Raw genomic sequence first — 14,555 nt, forward strand, 5'->3', positions numbered from 1 at the left:
CACTTAACTAGCTGTGTGACCCTGGGCAAGTCACTTAACCTTGTTTGCCTCAGTTTCCTCATCTGTAAAATGAGCTGGAAAAGGAAATGGCAAACCAATCCATTATCTTTGCCAAGAAAACCCCAAACGGGATCACAAAGAGTCAGACATGACTGAACAAGAAGAAGAAAGGAAAAAGTAGGAGGGTTGCCTGGGCATTGTACCAGGATTCTAGAGATCCGAGTCCTAATCCTAGCTTCACCAGTGATTCACTTGGGAAAGTCCCTCAGACTCTTTGTGTCTCACAGGATCATAGATTTAGGGCTAGAAGGGAACATGGCAGTTATCTAACACTGAAGCCCAGAGAGATAAAGTGACTTGCCCAAGGTCACACAGTACAAGACTCAGGATATGAGCCCAGGTCCCAGGATCCTACAAATCCATCGCTCCTTCCACTTCCCCACAACCTCAGCCAATGCTCCTTTGGCCCACTGGACCTGCCTCTCTTCCTTCTCCCATTCCCTTCCATCTCTTCCCCTTTCCTCTGCTGTCTTTCTCCACATTTCTGCCAGGGTCAATTTCATGTAGCAAAGGAAAGGAATAGTTAGAGTCAGTTCATTTTCAAGCTTCCCCTATAGCTACTTCTAACAACCCACACAGCCCAGCCATAAGAAGGATCTACTCCCTGATTTGGCATCACTTCCCACATAACAAGCTCCCAGCCCCTAATCTCTAGGTCACCTTCCCATCTTCCTCAACTGCTTTGGCTCTCAGTTACTCAGGCTTTCAACCCGGGTGTCATCCTCAATCCCTCTCTCTTAGTTCCTGTATCCACATCTTGCGCCAAGGTTTGTCAATTTTTCCTTCATAATATCTCTTGCTTACACCTCCTTCTCTCCTCTGACTTTGCTCCAGCCTCCCTGGTACAGTCCCTTATCACCTCATGCCTGGAATATGGCAATGATCTGCCAGTGGGTGGGCCTTCACAAGCATCTCTCCAATCCAGCTCCTCCTTCACTCAAATATCAAAGTGGTCTTCCTAAAGCACAGTTCTGACCATATCACCCCCCTTCTTAATCTGGGATCAAATGTAAAATCCTGTTTGGCATTCAAACCCCTTTATGACCTGCCCCACCTTTCCAGTATTCTACACCCCACATACTCCCATATACTCAGGGATCTAGAGAGGCTGGCCTCTTTGCTCTTCCTCTTGTTATATTCAAGTACAAGGAACTCCACTAAGCTAAGTCTTATTGGATAGAGGTCTTGTAGGGGCCTACTTTAATGAACACATGAGAATGGTTTGTTCCTTTCACAACTGTCTGAAATCTCAAGACTCTAGGCATTTTCACTGGATGTCCCCCATGCCTGGAACTCTCTCTTCATCTCCACCCCTGGCATCCTTCAATTCCCAGCTAAAGTCCCACCTTCTACAGGAAATCTTTCCCAAATTTCCATAATTCTAGTGCTCTGGTGATCATCTCCAGATTTTCTTGTATATGTCTTGTTTATACATAGTTGTTTGCACATTCTCTCCCCCAGTATACTGTGAGCTTCTGGAGAGGGGGGGCTGTCCTTTGCCTTTCACTGTATCCCCAGCACATAGCATAGTTCCTATCCTGCAGTAGGTACTTAATAAATGTTTGCTGACTGATTGGCTGACACAACAAGGACCCAGGTTTCTTGACCTCACATGTAGGTGCCTTCCACTACACCAACCTCCTTCCCACCCCATGTCCCAGACTCTCATGCCTTGGTACATGGTAGGTATATAATGAGAATGCTTGTTGACTGAATGATCAGTATCATTGCCATTCTGCTTACCAGAGGTCATAATGTAGACTTTACTACCATTGAATATTGAATTGCTCCACCTCCAAAATCATGAATTTGACTCTATCCACTGCCCACCTAGAAGAACCCTGGTCACCTTCAGACCTCCTCATCCCTCATCTTCCGGCTTTACCTCCTCCACCCACAATCTTGGTCATATGGTCAGCCATTTTAATAACAAAATTTTTCTCCACCCATGGATCTTGTGTGTGTCTACATGTATACATATATACACAGACGTGCATACACACTCTTGATCTGTCCAACCCATGCATTCTTCCCAACCTGCACATCCCCAACCCTGGTTAATGCCTATAATCTGCGTTCCAGTCATGACTGGGACAAGCATTGCTACAGGTGCTCAACTGGGCCATCGGGGCACAGCAACCCTCAATGACTTCTTGTCCCATTTAACTGTGCAAAACCTTCTCCCTGACCCCATCTCTCTCAACTGATGACTTTTATGAGAAGAATAAGGCCATCATGAACTTGCTCAACTCCTCACAAAATCTGTTCTTTTCCCCATCTCTTCTTTTCTCTTATCTCAGGAAGATGAGGCCCCCCTCCCAACCAAAGCCAATGCCACCCCTCTTTCCCTGCACCATATTCTTTGTACATCCCCTCCCAACCTCCATCTTAAAATTTTCATTTCTTTACTTCGTCTCTGCCTCTTTTTCTCACCTCTTCCTAAGCCTTTATTAAAAAATCTTTTAAAATTCTTTTCATAGTTTCTTTGCTGTTGTCTTCTCTCTTACCTCCTCCTTTGTAGCTCAGCTTCTAGAAGAACACTTCCTCTCTTCACACCTTCACTTCTTAACTCCTCTCCCATTCTGATTTGTTTCCTGACCACAGAAAAAAAACATACTACCAACTAGCATTTATATGGTACTTGAAGGTTTGCAAAGAACTTTACACATATTATCTCATTTGATCCTCACAACGACTCTGAGAGGCAGGTGCTAGTATCGTCACCATTTTACAGATGAGGAAACTGAAGCAGGCAGCGGTTAAATGAATTGCACAGGGTCACATACCTAGTAAATATCAGGGGCCATATTTGAACTCAGGTCTTCCCGATGCCAAGTCCAGCATCTTTAATTACTTGGCCACCAGTTTTATACACTAAACATATCTATCCAAGTCACCGATAACTTCCAATTGCCAAACTCAACACAGTGACCTTCTGCCTCAGCTTCCAGGATAATCTTTGGGTTATCTTCCTTCTCTGACCTGGTTATTCTCTTTCTCTCAGGTACTTTTTTCAAGGTCTTGCCCTTCACATACACCCAGGAGAAGGTGCTTCCTATGTGGCTCTCTTCCCTTAAGTCTTTCATCTCTTGATATCTTCCGCTCAGTTCCCTCATCTGTAAAGTGGAGGTATTAATCCCTGCCCTATCTACTCCAGGCATGAAATTCCAAGCACTTTAGCCAATCAAAGACCTGTTTAAACATAAGAGAAAACTATTCTACTAATGTCTAATGTTCATATAGGAATCTTAACTGTTCAAAATGCTTTCCCATCTCAGCCTCACAACTGGGAAGGAATGAGGCTAGGGTTAATTATCTTTACCTGGCAATAGAGGAAACAGAAAACACAAGTTAGTACCAGAGTCAGGACTAGAATCTCAGTATCTTGCCTTTCATCCACTGAGGCTTGGGAAAGGGTTTCACCGCTACCACCACTACCCCCTCCTCTATATTTGAAAGCCTTCCTACAAAAGCAGAGGACAATCCCCCCCCCTCCAAACCCAGGCTTCCCTTGGCTAATTGCTCAGGAAAGTTCAGGCCACCCCTTCACACCCTGGCATGTGGACAGTTATTTGCGAGCGAGGGCTAGGGCCATTTCCTGGTTCTTGGGTGGCGGAGGTGTTTGCTACAGAATTTAAAGGCTGTAATAACTATTGAACACCCTATTATCTGGCTGCCTAATTAATGTAAATGATAGTTATGCCACGCTCACCGAGGATTATGTTACTCAGAGGAAAATCTGCTAACAGCCACGAGGCCGTTCGAGTCGCTTTTATGGAAGCAGGCACATTATGGCTTCATGGAGTAAAAGGTAAGTCATCGTCCTAAATAATGAAGACAGAAGGTTTAATGGGGCCCATAAAGAAAGCCAGGCTGTGGGCTTTTATTCCCCAAATTAGTTTGACTGCGGGAGTGGGGTAATGAGAAGGAAGGGGCCTGGGGGCCAGAGTGTTTGGGTTCAGGTCTCCAGAGTGTTTCATTTACTCCAGGAAACTCCAATGTGGAAAAAGTTACAAGTGCCCTGTCTTGGGAGGAAAAGAGAAAGGAGACCTTTTATTTCTCAGGGTGAGACCAGCTCCCCCTCCTGCAGAGCTGGCTTAGATGTCTAAGCATGACGTTGACATCATTCCTGTCGGGAAGAGGCTGGGGCCAGGGTGGTTCACTGGGCCCCATGCCCAAGGTCACAGGTGTGCAAGCCCAATGCACAGGGCCCTGAGTAGAGTGGAACTGAAAAACTCTCAAAATCTCAGAAGTAGAAGGTGACTCAGAGGCCATCTACTCCAACCCCTACCTGAACAGGAATGCCTGAGTTACATTGTCTATTACAAATGAGCGTGCAAGCTCCATTTGAAGATGGTCATTGACAGAGACCTAACTGTCTCCTGGGGAGGGCCATTCCATTTTTGTACTGCTCTAAGATTTAGAAAGGTTTTTTTTTTCCTAAGATGGATTCAAAATCTGTCACCCCATGTTCTGCCTTCTAAGGCCAAGCGGAACCAAGTCTAATCTTCCATTTTAGCCTAACAAATTTCATATTCCCAATTAATGAGATTCAAGACCTTCACATTGATAAGGAAGGAAAAGACAGCCACTCTCATTCAAATTGTAATCTAACCAAGTTTGTTTTGTCTCTCCTTGAAAGATTGTTTTTTGACGTCTCCCTTCCCTTCCCCCCGTACCATCTCCATTGCCTTTAGTCTCTATCTTTTCTATCTAGGATGATTTAATATCCATTTCTCTGGCCTTTGATAACCATCCTGGAACATTTAAGTCTAGGAGTACCCTGTATGGATTTGCCCCAAATTCCTTTTGGGCAGGAAGATTCATTCAGTTCTCAGGAGCCAGGAACATCTGGTGCCATATAGATAACACTTATTTGAGGCAGAGGCCTGGCAAGCTTCATTCAGACAATTAACAGAGAAAACAGAGCAGAGCAAAAGGTAGAGCTGGGGGACAAGAAAGGGCTGGGAAGCCAAATGGCATCTCTCTCAAACTCCCCCACCCTTTCCTTTCAGGACCTCAGCCAGGCCTACCTTAAACTGCCTCTCTCTTCTCACTTCTTTTTTTTTTTTTTAAAGCAATTGGAGTTAAGTAACTTGCTCAAGGTTACAAGGCCAGTTATTTCTGGGTGTGTCTCCTCTCACTTCTCTGAGATATTATTCACCGTTAGCTGTTTGGACTTTGTGGTCTGACCTTAGTGGAAACTATACACTTATCCACCTCTCAATGTTTGCCCTCTAGCTCCTGCAAAACCTGATTTTAGAACCATCAGTTGGCAAAAGCGATCATATGTAATGATGCAGCCCTTCTCCAGTGTTGAGGATGTGAGCACCTCTGGGATGGCACAGACCAAATCACCCTAGGCGCATAGTTCAGACCCTTCTGCTGCAGAGGGAAGGCTCCCTGGCCTTCTTCAAGCCTGGAGCCAAAGATAAGAGGTTAGCCATATTTGGCTCACCTGGCAATGCATGGGGCTCATCCCCCACACACACTTAATTTGTATAGGCAAGAACCCTTGTCCAGTTCAAAGAAGTTGCTACCATCATAGGACTATTAAAATAGGTCCTCCTTAGTCACTACTTTGTTACATAGAAATTGTAGTTTTAACCTGTGAGAAGATCAGAGGAACACAAATCTAGGGTTGTAAAGAATCTTACAGGACATCTAGTCTAATATCCTCGCTTTTCAGATGAGGAAAGTGTCCTCTCCTAAATGAACAGAACAGATCTGAACAATATTAGCAGCAAAACCAGAATTTGAATCCAGGTTCTTTGTCTCCAGGGACACGGTGATCACAGAATCAGAATCACATAGTTGAAGATTTGGAAGAGACCTCAGTAGCCATACACTACAGGAATCCCTAGGCTAACAGACTTGGTAAGTGGTCAAATAGCCTCTGCTTGGAAAAACTCCCTGAGAAGCATGCCAGCCCTTCTCTGGCACCCCATTCTTCCCTTGGACTTCTCTAATCATTTGATTTTTTTCCTAACGTCAAATCTAAATTTGCCTATTTGCAATTTCCATTCATTGACCCTTTGCAGTCAAACAGAACAGAGTAGAAAAGGAAGTCGTGTCCCCACAAAGTAAAGTGACTTTCCTAAATTCACACGGATGGTGATTTGGAAGCTGAGATTCGGAACCTGACCCAAGTTCTGACTCCATAACCAGCATTGTCTCCGCTGTACCAGGCATTTGTTGTTCACTTATAATCTATCCTATCATCATCACAGCAAGGCATTGTCCATTGAGAAACCCCTGAGCAAATTCTTGCCCAGAGTTCCCTAGAAACACTGGAAATAAAGAAAATAGATATAATGGAAAATGCACTGGCTCAGGGAATGTTAGAGCCAGTGTTGAAATCCTTTCTCTAGGCTCTGAGGGGGTGCTCTCCCTCCTACACTGACATCCCACCTCCTACAGGAAGCCCTCCCCAACCCCTCTTCCTTCCGCTGCTTTCACTCTCCATATGACTTCCTATTTATCTTATATGTAGCTCGCTTGTATGTTTTCCATTCGACTGTAAGCTCCTTGAGGGCAGTAACTGTCTTTTGCCTCTTTTTGTATCCCCAGCGCTTTGCATTGTGCCTGGTACATAGCAGGTGCTTAATAAATGTTTATTGAATTGAATGGGTTTTTTATGACCTTGGTTAAATCTCTTTGCCTTCCTGAACCTCAGTTTCTTCATCTGTAAAATGAGGGAGCTGGGTGAAGGGAAGAACTCTCCCAAGGAGGCAGTACAAATATTACATTTTCATTTTGCTGGGGCCCAGGGAGAAGTGACTTGCCTAGTGTCACACAGACAGTAAAATGTCGGCATTGGGACTAAAATCTAAATCTCTTGGCTGCAGTTAGGCTTGTGCGGAGCTCCTAATGCTTTCATATGTTAACATCCTGCCCCCAGGATGAGTCAGTGAACTCGATAAAGGCATGGATGGAGTTTTATTCTTCTCCTACATTCTTTACAGTGTCTAGAATGTGTTGGGGGATAGTAGGTGCTCTATCAAAGTGTGTTAAGCTGAAGAAAACCATTTGAAATGTATGTAGGACCAGAGGGTGTGGCCAGAACCCACCCTGCTGCTTCATTCTCACTGTCCTCACCCTCATGCTGCAGGTCATTCTGGCATCTCAGTCTGCGAGGTGACAGTGGGGAGTCACAGCATCCCCAGATCCTCCTTTGTCAAGCTGTGTTTTTACACCACTATATGTCAGGGTGCTGTTATTGTCAAGTCATTTCAGTCATGACCTCATTTGTAATTTTCTTTTTTGGGGGGGAGGGAGGGCAATTGGGGTTAAGTGACTTGCCCAAGGTCACACGGCTAGTTTTTGTATTAAGTGTCTGAGGCCAGATTTGAACTCAGGTCCTCCTGACTCCAGGGCCAGTGCTCCATTCACTGCACCACCTAGCCGCCCCCATTTGTAATTTTCTTGATAAAGATACCAGAGTGTTTACCATTTCCTCCTCCAGCTGATTTGACAGATGAAGAAAGTGAGGCAAACAGGACTCAGTGACTTGCCCAGGGACACATAACCAGTAAGTCTCTGAGGTCAGATTTGAACTCAGGTCTTCTGATTCCAGGCCCAGCACTCTATCTGCCCCATATCAGGGTTTATCATAGCCATAAAATTTGAGTTGTGACTCATATACAAATATATGATATCATAGCAAATCTCTATCCAGGAACTAAAATTTTCTAAAGCTACTTTTCTTTAAAGGCAAGGTGACTTTGATTGAATTTAGGATGCCTCAGTTATGGCTAGAAATTTTACAGTGGTGTATTTTGAGTGGTGGAGGGACAACTGATTCCACTTTAGTTTAGAATGTCAGAATTGTAACAAGGACATAGAGGTCATTTCATCCAACCCCTTCATTTACATGGAAAACTGAGGCACAGAGAAGAAAATGGACTTGCCTCTACATGACCCCAGCTTTCAAATCCTGTGATCTTAGGATCCCCTGACTTCCAATTCACTGCCCTGGGAAGCAGTGCAGTATGGTGGAAATGGGGCAGATTTGGAGTCAAATGACCTGAGTTCAAATTCTGACTGCTACTGACTTCCCAAATGACCTTGGGCAATTCACTTAACTTCTCCGAAACTACCTTTTCTCATTAATTAAAAATCAAAAAGCAAAGATGTTGGAAAAGATGACCTCTAAGAACTGTCTCCTCCAGGCCCAAATATGTGATTCACAGGCTCTCTCTACCATACCACACCACCACCCATGTGATGCTTCAGGACTTTCTATCTTTCTCTGGCTGAAAAAGCCCAACTGTTGTAGGCAGAGGGTCTCCTGCAGTTACTGGGGCCCGCTGCTTATAGGATCTCTGGCTTTCCACCTGGAAAGTCCCTAAGGGGGCACCCATAAATACGAGTTTATCTAGCCCAGTCAATGTTATGTGATAGATCTGCATTTTAATCGCCCGTCAATTACATTGTTAACTATGTGGAGAGCCCCATTAGGAAGACTTCCCGGTTGTGCACTTACTCCCAGTCAGTTCATAACTCGGGCTCCTCCTATTCCAGAGCATTCTCCTCCTAGTCACAGATCAATGTGGCACGACTGTTCCCTGGTTTGAGAAGGGGACCGTGAAAGAACCGAGCCTACAAACCCCAGAGACATTGCCCTGGCTCCCTGGATGGGAGGCCATGCTCCAAGGAGCTCAGATTCAGACAGGATCTCATTATGGAGCATCCCCTTTCAACCAGGGTTGAAGATAAGATGGAATAAAGGTGAGTCATCTTTGGGATTCTCCATTCTGTGGTTTAATGGGAAGAATCTTAGATTAGGAGTCATGGGACCAGAGTTTCAAATCCATATGAGGTCACCCAGCTGAACTCTGGAAAAATCATTGTGACCTCTTTGGGAACGAACTTCCACATTTAGATCGTTTGCAGGGTGCCTTCCAGCTCTAAATCCTATGATTTAATGAAAAGGTTAAAAACAGAATCATAACTAAGGTGGGGCAACTGGAGCTTTGCCACTGGTTGTTGAATACAGAGGAGCACTTACAATCCTTCAGCAACAAAGAAACAACTGAACTTAGCATGCTTTCTCTCCCTACCAGCCACACCCCCAATAAACACCTCTTCAGCCTTCTGCTACCAAAGCACAAAGAGTTATGATGCCAGTAAGTATTCTCAAAGAGTCTCAAACACCCTCTGAAGACACTTCTTCCTTCCCATGGAGTAGTATCTAAGGGGAAAAAGGAAAGGCAGAAGGAATATCACTTCTATTTTTATCTAAGCTCTGAAGACAACAAAAATCACCTTAACAAAAAGAAAAAAAGTCCAAGACCCAAGTGATAGCCCACTTACTTCAAGCAATATGCATGCAGCAAAATTCCATTTGCTTCCAACTACCAAGTCTTGGGAAGTTGTTATAATGGTATTCGACTGTTATTTATGGACATATAACAGCCCAACCTGCTCTCTGCCTGCTCCTGACTGGCTTTTCTAAAAATGGAACGATTTTATTATTTGTGAGGCTTTTTATTGTAACAATATATTTTATTCATAAGCATGCTATGGTCTCACTATACAAAACAGAGAAACAGATGCTCAGAGAGGTCATGACTTGCCCTAAAAGATCCGTAGAGCAATGAAGAGAAAAATACCAATACTGTTTTGGCAGATTTCTGTCTAGCTGACACTTGAAACTCAACTCAATGAACCTTTATTAACAATTTACTACATTAAGTCACTGCCCTAGTCCCAGGACATACAAAGTAATGCAAAGAACTCCCGGCCTTCAAAGAGCTTCCATCCAACAGAGAGGGAAACTAATATGGAAACACAGATAAGGAAATACAAGATAATGTAAGGAGGAAGAAACTACTAACAACCAGGCAACCTGAGCAACCCATGAAACAAGAAAAAGACTGAGGAAGAAGATGAGGAGGAATCTTATTCCAGGCACGAAATAAAGGACTGACGAGGCAAAGATCTGGAGACTGGAGATGGAATGGGAAGTGTGAGAAATAGCTAGTATTGTAGTTCCATTTTCTGGAAACAAAAAGGTGAACAAAGAGGAGAAGCAAAGAATAAAGCCAGAGCAGTGGCTGGAGTCAGGTTGTGGAGGTGGCTTTTAATTCTAGGTACTTTAAATGCCACTGTAAATTCTTCCTGAGGAGAAAATCAGTGCCAGAGGGGGAATTATGGCCACTGCAATTAACTGTCCCAGGAAGCAGAGGAAAGGCTAATTGGCAGAAATTTTGGACTAATGGGGCCTCAGAAACAGCTCCAAGGCACACAATCATGTTAGGATGGGAGCTGTTCTAGCAGGGTCACTGCTGTCTGCCTTTCAGCATCTCAGCCAGACATGTTTTAATTGGTTGTTTGCCTGTTGGTGAGTTGGGGGAGGTTGATTGACAGCTTGGCCAACCAGTGGCAGAGGACACAGGAGCACTGGAGTTTGCAGATGCCTCCTTCACCACCTCTGAAGATGGTCTGGGCAACAGCCTGAGGACGCAGAGGCTGTAGATGCTGGAACAGCCAGAAAAACAGCAGTCTGTTTTTCTACGACTTGACTCGGGACCTGTATCACCATTCCACTGATCAATAGCAGACGAAGGGGGGAGGGAACTAAGAGACACAGTGGATTGAGTGCCAAGCCCGGAGGCAAGAAGGTCTGGGTTCAAATGTGACCTCAGACACTTACCAGCTGTGTGACCCTGGGCAAAGCACTTAACCCCTGTCTGCCTCAGTTTCTCACTGTAAAATGGGTATAATAACAGCACCTTACCTCACCGAGACAGGTAATGAGATAACGCTTGTAAAAAGTGCTTAGCACCATGCCTGGTACAGAGTTGGCACAATGTAAATGTTTATTCCCTTCCCTTTGTGCCCTAAACACCTCCATCAAGGAAAAGTAACTCCTCTACAGCACAACCCACCAAGTGGCTGGTCACTCAGTCTTGGTTTAAAGACCTCCAGTGAGGAGGAACTCACTAACTTCTGGGCAAGTGGGTTCTTCCTTCCCTCCCCGCCCCCCCTCCACTGCCATCCCTTGCCAAAATCTAGCTCATTTCAGCCTTAGGGTTGGAAAGAAATTTGCCTGTGCTATAAAAATAACTCACATTTATATACTGCTTTACAAAGTTTATAAAGAATGCCTTTACAACAATCCCGTGAGGCAGAGACAAGTATTAATATCCTCATTTTAGAGGTGAAGAAACTGAGTCTCAGGTTGAGACATGCCCAGACTTAGCTAGCTAATAAGTATTACATAAGCTCCTAGTGAATAGGGATTGCTCCCTTCTTTGCATTTATATCCCTAGCATTTAGCATACATTTGGCATACAGTAGGTGTTTAATAAATGCTTATTGATGGGTTGATTGAAATATCAGAGCTGGGACTAAAACCAAGCCATAGGATCATAAATCTAGAGCTAGAAGGCCCCTGAGAGAGCACCCCCCCCCCATATTACAGATGGGGAAACTGAGACCAAGAAAGGTTAAGTGAATTTCCCAAGGCCACACATCTAGACTGAAAGTCAGGATTAAAACCCCATCCCAACCCAGCCCTCTAATTTGAAAGTCATGCTCTCTCTGCTGTTCCAAGCCAACTTCCAAGTCCAACACTCTTTCCATTAAACCATTCTCCTAGGCAGTGACAGCTACTAGTGGGGAGGGTATATTATATTCTGTACTGAAATTCCCCTCTCCTGGGCCACTCATCCCAGGGGCTTTATAGGGATTTATAGATCTCTAAGGCTGTTTATTCCTTCCTAAAGTCTCATTGGAAATGGTGGCAAGAGCCCCATGCTTGGGCCAGTAGGTGGCAGGCAGTGCCCACGCTGCCACCTGAGCTAATGGTAAGTCCTGGTCCCAGAAAGACTGGAACCCTCAGACACTTGGATTGAGCAGTCTTCTGAGCCCGTGCTCGTGACAGGCCCAAGAACACAGGACCTTTGGGCTTATTCTTTGTTCTGAGGGACTGGAGGCAATTCTGACTAATTACTTATGAGTCCCAGTGTCTGATCAGTTAAGGAAAGGCAGCTCCTGTTTGACCAGCTCCAGGGAAATGGAAAATCCTCAAGCTTGCCACCTGGGGCTGCAGGACTGGGGCATGTCCTTCTTCCAGCTCCCCGATCACTCTCCTCTCCTCTGATCTGTGCTTCTTTTTTCCCTTTCCCCACTAAGAAGAAGTGACTGCTAACTAGAAAAAACTTGTATCTTTTCTGTATCTTTTCCACTGATTCACATTTTCTTCTTCTTTTCCCTTTCCCCAGTCTACCATACCCTACTTCATCCACCCTTCATCTCCAGCTCATTGGCAAAACTCAGTCCCATTGACAGACAAAATCTCAGATCAGAATGTCTAGTGAATAGGGCGTAAGAGATAATCAAGTCAGAGACTCACAGAACTGGAAGGGACCCTATCTGGTCAAAATGGTGGAAAAAACATTGCCTCTAAAGCCAGAGGCCCTGGGTTCAAAACCCATATCTGATGCTTACTACCTGGATGACCTTAACTTCTCTGGATCTCAGTTTTCTTATCTGCGAAATGAGAGGGTTGGACTAGTTGGCCTCTCTAGCTCCTATGATTTAGAGAGTAGATGAAAAAGTTTCTAAACTGTTCTTATCAGGGGCAGATAGGTGGCACAGTGAATAGAGCACTAGTCCTGGAGTCAGGACCTGAATTCAAATCCAGCCTCAGACACTTCACACACACACACACACACACACACACAAACTAGCCATGTGACCTTGGGCAAGTCACTTAACCCCCATTGACCTCCAAAAAGCCAAAAAAAAAGTAAAGTAAACTGTTCTTATCCTTTGACTCAGAGATCCCACTGCTGGATATAGAACTCAAAGAGGTCAAAGACAGAAAGAAGGATCCCATATATACCTGTGGATTCATAGCTGTTCTTTTTGTGTTAGCATTAAAAACCAGAACCAAAGTGGGTGCCCACTGATTTGGGGAACAGTTTGGCAAATTTTGGTTCACGAGTGAAATGAATACTATTGTACCATAAAAAGGACAGGTGTGGGAAAGACCTCCATGAAGTGATGCTGAATGAAATGAGCAGAACCACAGGGCGGCTAGGTGGTGCAGTGAGAAAGAGCTTGGGCCCCGGAGTTGGAAGACCCGAGTTCGGTTCCGGCCTCAGACACTTAACACCCACACAAATAAACTAGCTTTGTAACCTTGGGCAAGTTACTTAACCCCAATTGCCCTCCAAAAGGCAAAAAAAAAGAAAAGAAAAAGAAGCGGAACCAGAACATTGTGCACAGTAATAGCAACATGGTGTGAAAATCAACTTTGCTCTTCTCAGCAATATAATGACCTAAGACAATTACAAAAGACTCATGATGGAATATGCCATCCACATCCAGAGTAAGAACTATGGAGTCCGAATGCAGATTGAAACATATTTATTTTCTCTCTTTTTTTCTGTCTTGTCATTTTCCCTTTTAGTTTTGATTCTTCTTTCACATCATGACTGATGTGGATTGTACATGTATAATCAGGTTACTTGCCATCTTGGGGAGGGAGGAAAGGAGGTAGACAGAAAAAAATTGGAACTTAAAATCTTATAAAAGTGAATGTTGAAAATTATCTTTACATGTAAATGAAAAAAAACATAATACTATTTAGTGGAGGGGGAAGACAGCATGAAAAATTTAGAAAAATATAGGAAGACATATATGAATTGATGCAGAGTGAAATAAGTAGACCCAGAAGGACAACATATACAATGACTAGAATACTATAAATGACTATTACTGTGATATTATGACTGTGATGAAGTTGAAATCCACATAATTATTTTGACTGATCTTGGCCATCAAGAAAAGATTAAAAAAAATGCATCACCCTTTGTTCCTTGGAGAGGCAAGAGACTATGAGTTCAGAACATTGTATATGCTGTCAGAAATAATTACTCTTTTGGTTGAATTTACTTAACTGTTTTTCTTTGTGACAAAAGAAGATTCACTGGTTGCAGTATGAGAAGAGGAAAGAAGTACATCCAGAAAATGACTGTGATATAAAAACAAAAACATAAACAATTTTTAAGGCCTAACTTAATCTGGGTGACTGAGAGAATGGTGATACCATTTACAGATGCAGCAAGATAAGGATGAGAAGTTGGATGAGGGGACAGTTGATGAACTTAGACACTGAATGAAGCCTTCCCTGCTGTTCCTTCCCTGTACAAGCACAATGTCAAATAGAACTGCTACCACCTCCCTCATCCCTCTCTGCTTTACTTTGAGAACACTTTGCACTTTTCTTAAAAGATTTTGTGTTACTACTAATTCTGTTTGTTGTTGTTGAGTCATCTTCAGTTATGTCTGACTCTTCATGACTCCATTTGGGGTTTTCTTGGCAAAGATATTGGTTTGCCATTTCTTCTCCAGCTCATTTTACAGATGAGGAAACTGAGGCAAACAGGGTTAAGTGACTTGTCTAGAGTCACACAGCTAGCATATGTCTGAGGCCTGATTTGAACTCACTAAGATGAGTCTTCCTGACTCCAGGCCCTATC

This window comes from Petaurus breviceps, unplaced genomic scaffold, assembly GCF_028583685.1.
Source record: "Petaurus breviceps papuanus isolate PSGF00001 unplaced genomic scaffold, PetGlider_PUasm1.0 171, whole genome shotgun sequence".
Classification (NCBI taxonomy): domain Eukaryota; kingdom Metazoa; phylum Chordata; class Mammalia; order Diprotodontia; family Petauridae; genus Petaurus; species Petaurus breviceps.